Below are 11367 nucleotides of genomic sequence, written 5' to 3' on the forward strand. Positions count from 1 at the left end.
AGGATATTTTGAATATAAAACAATGCAAACTGAGGTTATCCACTGTGGCTGTGCATGTGTATATGCCCACATGGGATTATAGGTGTGTGTATGTGTGTGGGGGGGTTATGTACATGTGCTTTTTAAACTAGTAGAAGCCAATCTATAGAGGTCTAAAGCAGTGAACAATGTATCATGTCTCCCAAGGAATAATTCAAAGTGAAGAGAATATTAAATAATCAAAAATTCATTCCTCAGGGTGAATTGGCGACAAAGCTTTGAGGCACCCACAGGGAGGTGCTGAGGCACCAGCATTCTGCACTGAGCTTGTGTGGTACTCAGAAGGCAGCCATGACTGTGGCTTTTCACAAGGCAGCTAAGTCCCAGCAGTGAGCACACCGAGAGCGAAGCCAGCCTGGCCTGCTGAACAAAAAGAAAGCTTACAAACCGTGCAGATGACTATCATAAAACACAAGAATTCCTCAGATCAGAACTCTTTGAAAGAAGGCTCCTGAAAACAAATCCACATGAATTCTAGCATAAAATGACTCAGGTTAAGCTCCAGGAGGGAGTTCATGTTATTAAGGACAATAAAAAAAGAAGTAACTCCAGAACAGCAAAAGCTACTGAGATCTCAGAGTGTCAAATGTGTACAGTGAAAAGGATTGAAGCTAAGAAAATTGAAAGACCAAAATCAGAGCTCCATCTGCTGGATTTCCAGGGAAAGCAACAGAATAAATGTGTTCTTTTTTAACACCAAGAAAGAAGTTGGATGGTTAGATATTGCCACCCACCTGCAGACAGCCAGGGAACTGGTTGGCAGAGTCTTTAACAGACCCAAGATAGAGACTTTGCAGAAGGAAAAAGTGAAAGGAATTACCCATCAGACTCGACTTAAGCTGAGAGAGAGAGAGAGAGAGAGAGAGAGAGAGAGAGAGAGAGAGAGAGAGAGAGAGGTGGGCCGGCCAGATAGCTCAGTGGACTACAATGCCTGCTTAGGCAGAGGGCAGTGGCTGGGTTCGATTCCCCACTTGCTGAGCCGACCCACCCCGGGGCACACTGAGACGTGATTGAGACTGGGCGTGGTGGCACGCGCCTGTAATCTCAGCACTTGGAAGGCTGAACACTGGAGAATCACTGCGAGTCCAATCTACCTAGCGAGACCCTGTAGACCTTGTACTAAATACATTTAAAACAGACAAAAGCAATATACCTGCCTGACACAGCATCTTGAACAAGGGAAAAAAAATGATTTGTTATTGCACAGAAAATTCAAACATGCAAAAATTTTATGGATAAAACTCAGAAGGTGAAGGTGAAGAAAGAAACAGTGAATGCCCCAGCCATTTACAAGTTTCAGAGTCATCGGAAATGCGAAGCCTTATCATTGGCATCAAAAATAATTTAATTTTTAATAATAACTTTAAATTCCATTAGTTCGGATGAGATCGGGCGCATTCAGGGTGGGATGGTCATAGGCCCATTAGTTCAAATGGCCTGGCTTTCCTGTTTATAACCATGAGTTATTGTTGATGTCTTTCTATGAACAATATCCCTTTCCCCCGTCATTGTTTTTGGTTTGTCAAATTAGTCTTTTTTTATACAGTACTTACAGTTTTTTCACTATGGAAGCTATAGATCATTACAACCAAGTAGGAAATACATGAATTCATTTCTAATTTTAATACTTTATTCAAGAACAACACTCACTGGATACTAGGAGCTAAAACTACTGGGGTGAACAATTGTGAGCATTTCTGTTTTACTTTCTTCATTTTGCAAAGTTGTGCATTAGTTTTTATACTTTTGTGTTTTGTAGCTATAATTTTAATGAACAATTTTACATTCCCCCCAAAAAACATTCATTCCCCAAATGCTGATTTTACCCCTGTAATGATGATTTCTGTGTTTTATAGAAGAGACTGGGATAAGTGACTTCCAGGCACAGAGCTCACAAGCCTCGGAGCCAGGATTCACGACAACCAGTGCGGGTCCAGGGGCGTGGGGTCCTCTTCACTACTCTGCCTGGGCTGTCTGCCAAGAGAACATTCTGGGTGAGCGGGGACTCCTGGGGCGGCTGCCCCAAACATGGGGATCAGGAAACTGAGCCTAGGAATTAGGCTCAGGTATTGAGTGCTAAGCGCTGCTCAGACACGGATATCAGAGGAATCTAAGGACTTGGATGAGTGAGGAGAGCTTCCTCCTCAGCTCCAAGAATCGTAACTGTGCTCGTGGGGGCTGACGGTCCAAACATGGAGAGGCCTAGGCTTTCTGCAAAGTGAAAGCAGAGAAAGGAACTGTTGCCTCCTGGTGGGCATCTTTGGTAATAGCAATAGAAAAATGACTGGGCTTGGGTATGGGGCGATACAATAGGGTACTTGCTTGCGTCTCATGTTCTGGTTCATGATTTTTTAAAAAATTTTTTAGTTATCTCATGATCATTTGAAAAAAGTTTGTGTTATGATTACGGAGTGTATGTTTGCCTATTATTCTTCAAATGATAATGTAACCGTATGCTAATGTAACCGTATGCAGACATGGTTTTTGTTTACTTGTGAGAGAGTATTAAAATCTCTTATCTATAATTTTGGTTTATTTTTCTTCTTCGCTTTTTTTTTGTATTTTAGGGAAAGGCCTACAGGGTGTTCAAGGTCTCACTACTAGATCAGACTCATAGTGATCCACCTGTTTACAGCCTCCCAAGAGCTGGGATTACAGACGCACACCACCACGCCCAGTCTCAATTACCGGCTCAGCACGCCCTGGGGGCGGGGCCGGCACAGCAGGCCCGGGGATCGAACCCTTGGTCCACTGCACCTGCTTGCAGGTGCTTTAATCCATTGAGCTATTTGGCCAGCAGGTTTATTTTGCTTCATACTCCCATTTATTTCACCTTTATTTATTTTTTTCTATTTCTTGTGTATACAGATTAATGGGCTTCTTTTGGGCAGATTCACACATGCACATGACATTCACGGATTATTTCTCCTCCATGGTTTCCTTGTCTCATGTGTCTAATGTATTTTGATCATATCCGTGCTCCTTATTACCCATCCGTGCACTTTCAGTTTGGAAAGAGAGTGCACTGATCCTATAATTCTCTGTGGGCAGTTCTTTACTTCAGTACTCTAAAAGGGTTGTGCCACTGTCTTCTCACTTGCACTATTTCCTATAAAAGCAGGTTTTTATATTTATAGATGTCCCTCCCTCCATACATATGTTGTGTAATATTCCTTTATATATAAAAAAGCATACCTATGTAACTTTTAGGGTTTCTCATTACCCATGGATTTGAGCAATTTTCCTTAATGTATTTTTCTTAATGGGCTCACTGACCTTCTTTGATCTGTGAATTAATAGTCTTTACCAGATCTGAAGAAATATTGGCTGTTATTTCTTGAAATGTTTTTCCTATTTCCCCCCATCAGTCCCAGGAATCCCAAGCACATATATACTGTATTTCTGTCTTCAAGTTCATTGGTCTTCTCTTCTTCAATATCTAGTCTGTTATACCATCACACATTGTAGTTTTATCCCAAAAAGTTTTGCATTTTTTTGATACTTTCTATGTCTCTAGCTAGTCTTCTAAACACAGGAAACACAGCTGTCATAACTTGCTTGGTAAGTCTAACACACAAGTGAGTCGTAGGTCATTTTTGTTTGATTGGTTTTCTTCTTCCTTTTCAGTCATGCCTACCTGCCTCATTCTATGTCTGGTAATTTAATTAGCTATCAGTGTGAATTTTCCTTGTTCAGTTGCTAGATAGGTGTGTGTTCTCATAAATAATCAACCTCTGTCTTGGTGTACAGTTACGTCACTTAGGAACAGTAGGATCATTTGGGATTTTGTATTTAACATTTGCTAGATAAATCCAAAGCATCGTGCCTTCTCCCAGATGAGGCAAGCTAGGCCACCCCTCTGGTAGTCTGCAATCCCTGAGAATCATGAGGGTTTTCCCATGTGCTTGATATTCCTCACTATTCCTTACCCAGTGTTGGTGCTGAACACTGCTACTTCTAATTCTTTTTCATAGTTTTTTCCTGGGTTTTGGGTTGTTTCCCCATATGGCCAGGGGCTGACCAAGCAGCTGAGGACTCAAGGAGGACTTTTTCACATCTCCAGAGCTTTGTCCCTGTGGTATTCTTGTCCGCAGACTGCAGCCACCTTGGTCTCTCTTTGCAGACCCTCCTTAACTAAGCATTTTCAAGGCTCATCCTCTGTGTGTCACAACCTAGAAATTCTACAAAGATGCTGCAATGGGACAACTATAGCTTCCTTCATGCATTTCCTTCCCATCTCTCGAGGGTTGCTGTCTTCCATTGCTGCATGTGAAGTATTTTGAAGATCATAGTTTTAAAGGTTAATTTTGAGTTATTTTAGGAAGAATCATTGGTCTCTGTTACTCTATCTTACCTGGGTTTCTGTTGATTTATTTATCATTCTTACTTTTTTCTATAGTGATTCAGAAGTTATAGCCTTTAATTAAAATTATTCTTTATGTTTTTTATAAGTCATCTCTAAGCTCACAACTATTATGGTTGAATATTTGTTTTCCCCTACCCAAATTCATATGTTGAAATGAATCAACACAATACTATGTTATATATAAAATTGGGCCAGTATTCTAACAATTTAACAAGTGAAACAATGTATTAATTCTCTCCTATTAAAAATGAGGAATTCAGTATATTTTACTTCCATGCTGGTCCCTATTATTTATGAGACATACATTCCAATAACTACGTTTTAAACACTTGCATTGTTTATTGAATTAACAATGAGAAATCAGATTTAGCTGTATGTTCAGTTAATTGCTCCCTGCTTTAATTCCATCTTATTTTATATTAGTTTTCTAATCCACAGGATACGTGATTAGATAATTTGCTGCCAAGTTGTAGCCTGGAGGCCGCCCCACATCTCAGCATCTTTATGTTGTCTCTTTATGATCAGCAGGGGCCAGCCCGCTACCGACTGTCTGAGTCTCATTTTCAAATAGAACAATATTTTTCATTCCTAAAGCATATTGTCTTGATTTAAAGTGCTTCTTTATGATGAGCAAGAATATTGGATTTGCTTAACATTTCTCCTGCTTTTTTCAGTCGCGGAATTTTATCTAGGACAATGAGTTTTAGTTTCTCAAATTGCTTTAGTTTCACGATATGAAACTCTTCCCCAGTTTTTCCCCATTACAAAATTGTTTGTGTGCTTATTCTTAACAGAATGAGATCTGTGTCTGAATTTCATCTGGCTACCGCCGCAAGGGTTGGCTCCCAGCGCAGAGGCTCAAAAGGAAGAGCTAAGGAATAGTCTCTGTTTCTTTTACGCTCTGCTAGATTCAAGATTGAGTTGTCTGTGTGGCAGTGGCGGAATCCACAAGAACTCGGCTGAAAGTTGCCTTTCCTCGGATCTGGGCAGCTGGGATCTGGGCTCTATGGCGCCCTTCAGGGATCTTGTCAGGATTCTGGGGCTGTGGCCAATCCTCCTCCCAACCCCTTTCCCGGCTTGGACTTTGCAGCACGGTGCTGATTCCAGCAGTGTGAACCCAGCCCCTCGTTGACAGCTCTTGAGGTCTGTTGGCCCCCCTCGTTTCCCAGTGTCCTGACCCTGCCTGTGCTCCCCTCACTGCCCTCGAGGACTGAGGGGTCCTCCCAGGCACACTTTTTCCTTGTAGCAACCTTGGCGGGCCAGGGGTTCTGCCTTTCTCATTAGCGTTTCTGGCCGGTAGAGGGCGCGCTGCTCCCACTTTCACATCTCAGTCACTTTGGAACTGGGGAGGAGGAAGAAGAGCTTTATAGCTGGGTTCCCATCAACATCTGAAACTGCAGGCAAGTATTGGAAAGAGCCAGGCACAGCAATAGGAGCTGGGTTACCTAGAAGACCTCGGTTTGCATTTGAACTTCACTACACAGGAACTTGTGGTCCAGGGAAGTCTCCTGGGTTCAGAGAAGCCTATGTTCTCTTCTGCGAATGAGTAGCAATCACACCACCTCTGGGGTTCTGTGTAAGCCTTAAAGAGGGCCTCTCAGATGTGTGTGGAGGCTCAACACAATACTGAGCATCCTCGCTAATTTTTGCATAAAGATTGGGAGAGGGTAAGATGAGCTCTTTTCTCTTTGCCCCTCCTAGTAGCTGCAATCCCCTTCTTCCTTTTGGAGTGACTTTCCCTGGCCCTCTGATTCTGCCCAACACCCCATTACATCACAGTCCACAAATCCCCCACTGTGGGACTGTCTGTGTGCTTGTTTCCACAACCCCCTATGTCAACCTGCCTAAATGGATCTTGCTCTACAGTTTTCAAATCCATAAGAACTTTCCTTTTTCAGAGGCTTCTAATACTTTATGACCTCCCTTCTCCCACTAGAACTCAATTACACAACTAGTGTTCAGCTTTCCACATGTGAGAATAGTCCCAAGGGTGAGAGCTTCTTGAGTGGTCAGTGTTTCCATAAATCAACCCCCCTGCCAGTGTGATGGTGCACGCCTGCAATCCCAGCACTTTGGAGGCTGAAGCAGAAGGATTGCCAAGAGTTCGAGGCCGGCCTGAGCAACAAAGTGCGTTCAAGGCTAGCCTGAACTAAAAACTAAGCCCTTATCTCAAAAACAAACAAACAAAAAAACAAACAAATAAATAAATGGATCCCCCTTTCTGGCTTCAGCGTCCTGGATCTAGAGAACTGAGTATAGCCAACAGAGATGGGTCACACACACCAGGAAGCCAAGCATGTTTGATTTACTAGGGTAATACCTGCAAGTGAGATAACAGCACATACATACAGAAACCCACGGGCAGACATACCACCCAGCAACACAGTCAGACACCAAAGCAGCAAAAGGGCTCAAGAAGTGGCTTTGGAAAGTTCTTGTGAAAATCAAAGGGCAGCTTTGGTGCTCAGAGATTCAAACAGAAAACTATACAAAACCAACCCATAAATATATATATAATATATATATATTATATATGTGTGTGCATATATATATATAAAATTGCAAAATAAAAGCCCAGGAGATTAACCATCCATTTGCACATCAATGGCTCAAAAGTGTTAGCACAGAGAAAGGCAAAACCATTTGTGGGAGTGGTGCGTGACCCAGGGGGCTGGCATTTTAGTAGCAGAACAAATACTTACATGGAACCCCTATTTGAAACCTCACAATACTAAGAAAAACTAAACACAGACGATGTATGTACAAGGGAAGACAATTAGTACTCTTGCATGACGATTGTCGGACACAGACATCTCACTGAAACCATCCACAGCTTTAAAGAACACTGCATTCCCCACCTAGGCGGGGTTCCTGCTACCCTCTACCCCAGCCGGGTCACCCTAGGCTCTGGGCTGTGAGGCTCCCCACCTCACATCTTCCTTGGAGAAGGCAAACTCTGGGACTCAGTGGGTGTCGTATATCATGGGAATTAAAGGTGGACCAGTCCTGGGGTATCAAATAATCACCACAGAGCAGGGCCAATAGGGCAATCAACAGTGCAGCAGGAAGGGTGGTGTTGAAATGAGGGGCTGGGGCACCCCAAAATATATTTGCTGCTGCAGAAGGAGTATGTTGTTCAAGTGTGGCTCCTCTGTCCTTGGTCCTACTGTTGCCCCCTTTCTGCCTCACTTTAAGAGGAAGTATCTGGCCTTTAGGTTTTTGAAAGTTATATAAGATGATTTGCTGGAGGGGAGGGGAGTTTAGGGTCTTCCTAGACCTGTCCTCCAATTACCCCTTAAGCCCTAGAAATGTCTTCATTACTCTTCTTAGAGACCAGGGAAATGCCCTCGCACAACGAGCACATCCTGATTCTTGGGGGGACAGGCTGAGGAAGGAGCTAAGGACCTGCCTACCAGGATGACCAGTGCTGCCTTCTCAGATGACCAAGGCCGATGCTGAATTCCTCCTGCTATCAATCATGATCTTCCTTCTGCATCTTTAGGCCCCAGTTTCTCATAGCAATGATGCAACTTGGGGAAGATCTTGAAGGCAAGTGGCGCCAAACATCAAGGTACAACTTACTACCACCTAAGTGTGAATCAATGCAAACCAGTATTTATGTGTTTTTAAGAACACTCCCCCACCTGGAGATTATTACTGTTCCCAAGAAGCCTACCTTCTCCAGGGAACTGTCTACATAAAAATGATGAAAGGTAACTTCTCCAACAAGGAACACCAACCCGAGCTCTCTACCCTGACTCCTGGGTGACTGTGGCTTCTCAGTGTGAGAGGCAGGAATAGAACAGAAAGGATGCCCTGTTAGGTTTTGACTTGTGGAGTGTCTTGTCCTTTCTGTGGGACTGAACAGTGTGGGTTTATCTTCTTCCTTGTTTCTCCTCAGACTCTGCATGTGATAATCCTAGTGTTCAGCTGGGCTCCGCAATAAGCAAAGACATAAGAAGACCTTTCCACCCGTCCTCATGCCAACTACAGTTGTGCTGGCCATCCAAGGGCACCCACCGGCCCACGTGTGTAATATGAGTAGGTGTGAATATTTTCACATCTGTTTGAAGCCAACATCAGTTTCCTCTTGGGCCTAAAATTAGGACCTACAATTCAAATATGGTTTACTAGTATGGTAGGCTGTGGCTTTCTATCCTTGTGCACATCTTCCTGGAAAAGTCCAAACCTGTGTTTGATCTTTTAGACTTTTAGAAGTGCATCACATCACTGAGCAAATGGTTCTTTCAGATCCACAGCAACCAAAGAAGTGGTTACACAGCATTCCAGCCATGTTGACAAGGGCAGTGGCCCTCTGTTACGGTAGTGCCAAATATCTGAGTGACTGACTTGTCACATTACCATGAGTGAGAATGTGTTATCCAACAGGGGACAGGATTTAAGGCTCGGCATATGAGATTTGGTGGCACAGGGCAATGGTTTACAATGGAATTATTACTGTAAGACCCTACTGTCACTCGTTCAAATTCATCCCTACCAAGTCCTTTCAAAAGAACTTGGCTGTCCACAGAGGAAGAACCTTGTGTTGGTTATAGAAGTGTTTGTGGGGGTCATTTTCATGGGTACCACTTGGCTGAAGCAGGACAGTGACTTGGGTCAGCTGCAAGCTGAGAGGCTGTGGGCTGCAGCAAGGGTCTGTTTCACAGTGCTCTCAGTGAAGAGCAGATCGTGTGAGGTGGATGGTTCTCAAACATTACACCTGGGTATCAGTTACTAATACATGCAGTCATCAGAGCCAAACTTGTCTCCCTATAACCACTCATCCCTCTTCATTTCTATCCTTACTCCTGTCCACTTTGCCAGGGAAAGAGGTTCTGAAACCCCTCCCCTTTGCATGCCATTTACAGCACAACAGATTGTTCAAATTTTCTTTATCTCTTCTCTGTGCATGTCCAAGCACTGGAGACTCAACTCAAAATGAGCCCATCACCTATAAATTCTGACTTTATGAATACTCAATATCTCATTATCAGATGCTCATTAGATTTTCAGCCAGTGTTCATGCAGTGCTATGGAGAATGCCCTTTCTTTTCTCTCCCATAGCCTATGGTTTTGTTCACCCTGCAGGTCTGTTTCAATAGCATTTGGTGTGCTCCCTCTAGAGTAGCACTCATGGCCCTGCAATGACTCAACACCCCTCCCAGCAGTTCTATACCAAAATAAAATAGCATCTGGAACTGTCTTCTAAGCATTAGCTCTTTGAATATTTCCGTCCCTTGTTGAAAATATCTCTTAAGATGCCTTGCCCAAAAACTTTCATAAAGAGGAAACCTGGGCTGGAAACTTACTATTTACTAAGGAGGATAATGCAGGCAGGTTATCAACTCTGTTTTGGTATTGGCATTTTAGAAAAGCCACATCACATCTTCCACACCTCTAGCCCATTTCCTACTCAGCTAACAAAAGACTCAACAGAGTAAGTCTCCCCAAGAAACTGGTTCCCAACCCCTTACACAATGAAGTCTATCTCCTCTGTTCTTTCTATAAGATTCATTATGCTCTGAGAACAGAACCACACCCTACCTGACACTTCTTACCCTGGCAATACCACAGCGTCCAGAGGAGCACACTAGGGGGTGTGTTCATACCTTTGTGAATTCTTCCCGCATTATCAAATACCCTGCCAGCTCTTTTGCTCTGGAAAGGTTCCTCTTTGTTTTGAAAACCTAACTCATCCATCACTCCTTTTAGGAAGGTTTCTCTGGTACCCAAGACAGTGAATCATTGCTTTCCTATGCCATTTTGGCACCCCTATCTGTCATGTAATATGTCTACAGACCTAGAGTCACAGAATTTCTGACATCTGGAACTATATTCTTCTCTTATACCTGCCCCATGATCCGAGCTCCATGCAGGTTTTCTGAGTATACAAGGAAGGAACAAATTGGTAAACATAAAGTGGACTCATGGCCTGAATTCCAAGGATGATGCTCTAGCAAGGTTCCAAAAATTTTACCTAAATGAAGCCTCCGTGTGACAAAGGGAATACAGATAATTTGTTAAGTACAGAGTTGTTTGACATCATCTCTGAGCAACAAGCACCCGATGCTGTGTCAGAGGTCACAGCCATCCCTCCCTTGTCTCCACATCATTTGCCACTTCTTATTCCAGTTACAATGGTTGCTTTTTCAGTGTCAACATAATGCCTGATGCAAGTGGATGCTTAACCAATATTATGAATGAATAAATGTGAAATAATGTTTTTAAAGAAGGCCTCAAAGGATTGGCTTTTAAAGGCATTTACCACAGGACAGATTTTTCTGAGACATCAGTGCCCCTGGGCCATCCATCATATAAATGTGACCCAAGAGGAAGTAGGACAGAATAAGGGACCGGGTAGCAGACAGGAATTTGCTCTAGGTTTCCCTTGGTCATGTCAGTTTTCTTCCTCTCTATAAGTAGCCAATGGCAGATGGGATTTCTTGCTCTCTTCTCAAAGGTCCACACTGGCATCTCTTGAGTCCACATTCACTGGAAGATTAAGGTACATCAGTGAGAGTGAACACAGGTACCTTCACCTGTAGTAGAGACCTGATCTTTTGCACTAAAGACAAGTCTTTGAAGTGGTTCACAGACTAAAACGACCATCTGGAGGGTAAAAGTTGTCCATTCACCATAGCATCTGAGAGCAGGAGCTCGTGACTCAGAATGACCGGGGTTCAAATCCAGACTCCAGCTCTTTCTACGCAAGTCAGCAGTTCCCTTAGGAGTCAAGTTTCCTCATCCCTTAGGAGTCAAGTTTCCTAAACTAAAAATAGTCTTATCTACCTCACAGACTTGTCATTAAGATTAGAGGATAGAACATGTATGAAGCCTGCACAGTGTCTACAGAGAGGAAATACTCAAAAATGGAAAACTGTGACTAAGAATTCTCAAAAATATTCTTTACAATAATCAGGGCCAAAAAAAAAGAAATATTCTGTGAACATACTGTGCTTTAG

The 11367-nt window shown here is 43.1% G+C and overlaps 1 pseudogene; it reads left to right on the top strand.

Annotated features, from left to right (window-relative positions):
• The first annotated feature begins 330 nt into the window (after nt 1-330).
• Nucleotides 331-1387, top strand: LOC101592313 (annotated as a pseudogene).
• Nucleotides 1388-11367: the final 9980 nt, after the last annotated feature.

Source organism: Octodon degus, unplaced genomic scaffold, assembly GCF_000260255.1.
Source record: "Octodon degus isolate 3935 unplaced genomic scaffold, OctDeg1.0 scaffold00058, whole genome shotgun sequence".
NCBI lineage: Eukaryota > Metazoa > Chordata > Mammalia > Rodentia > Octodontidae > Octodon > Octodon degus.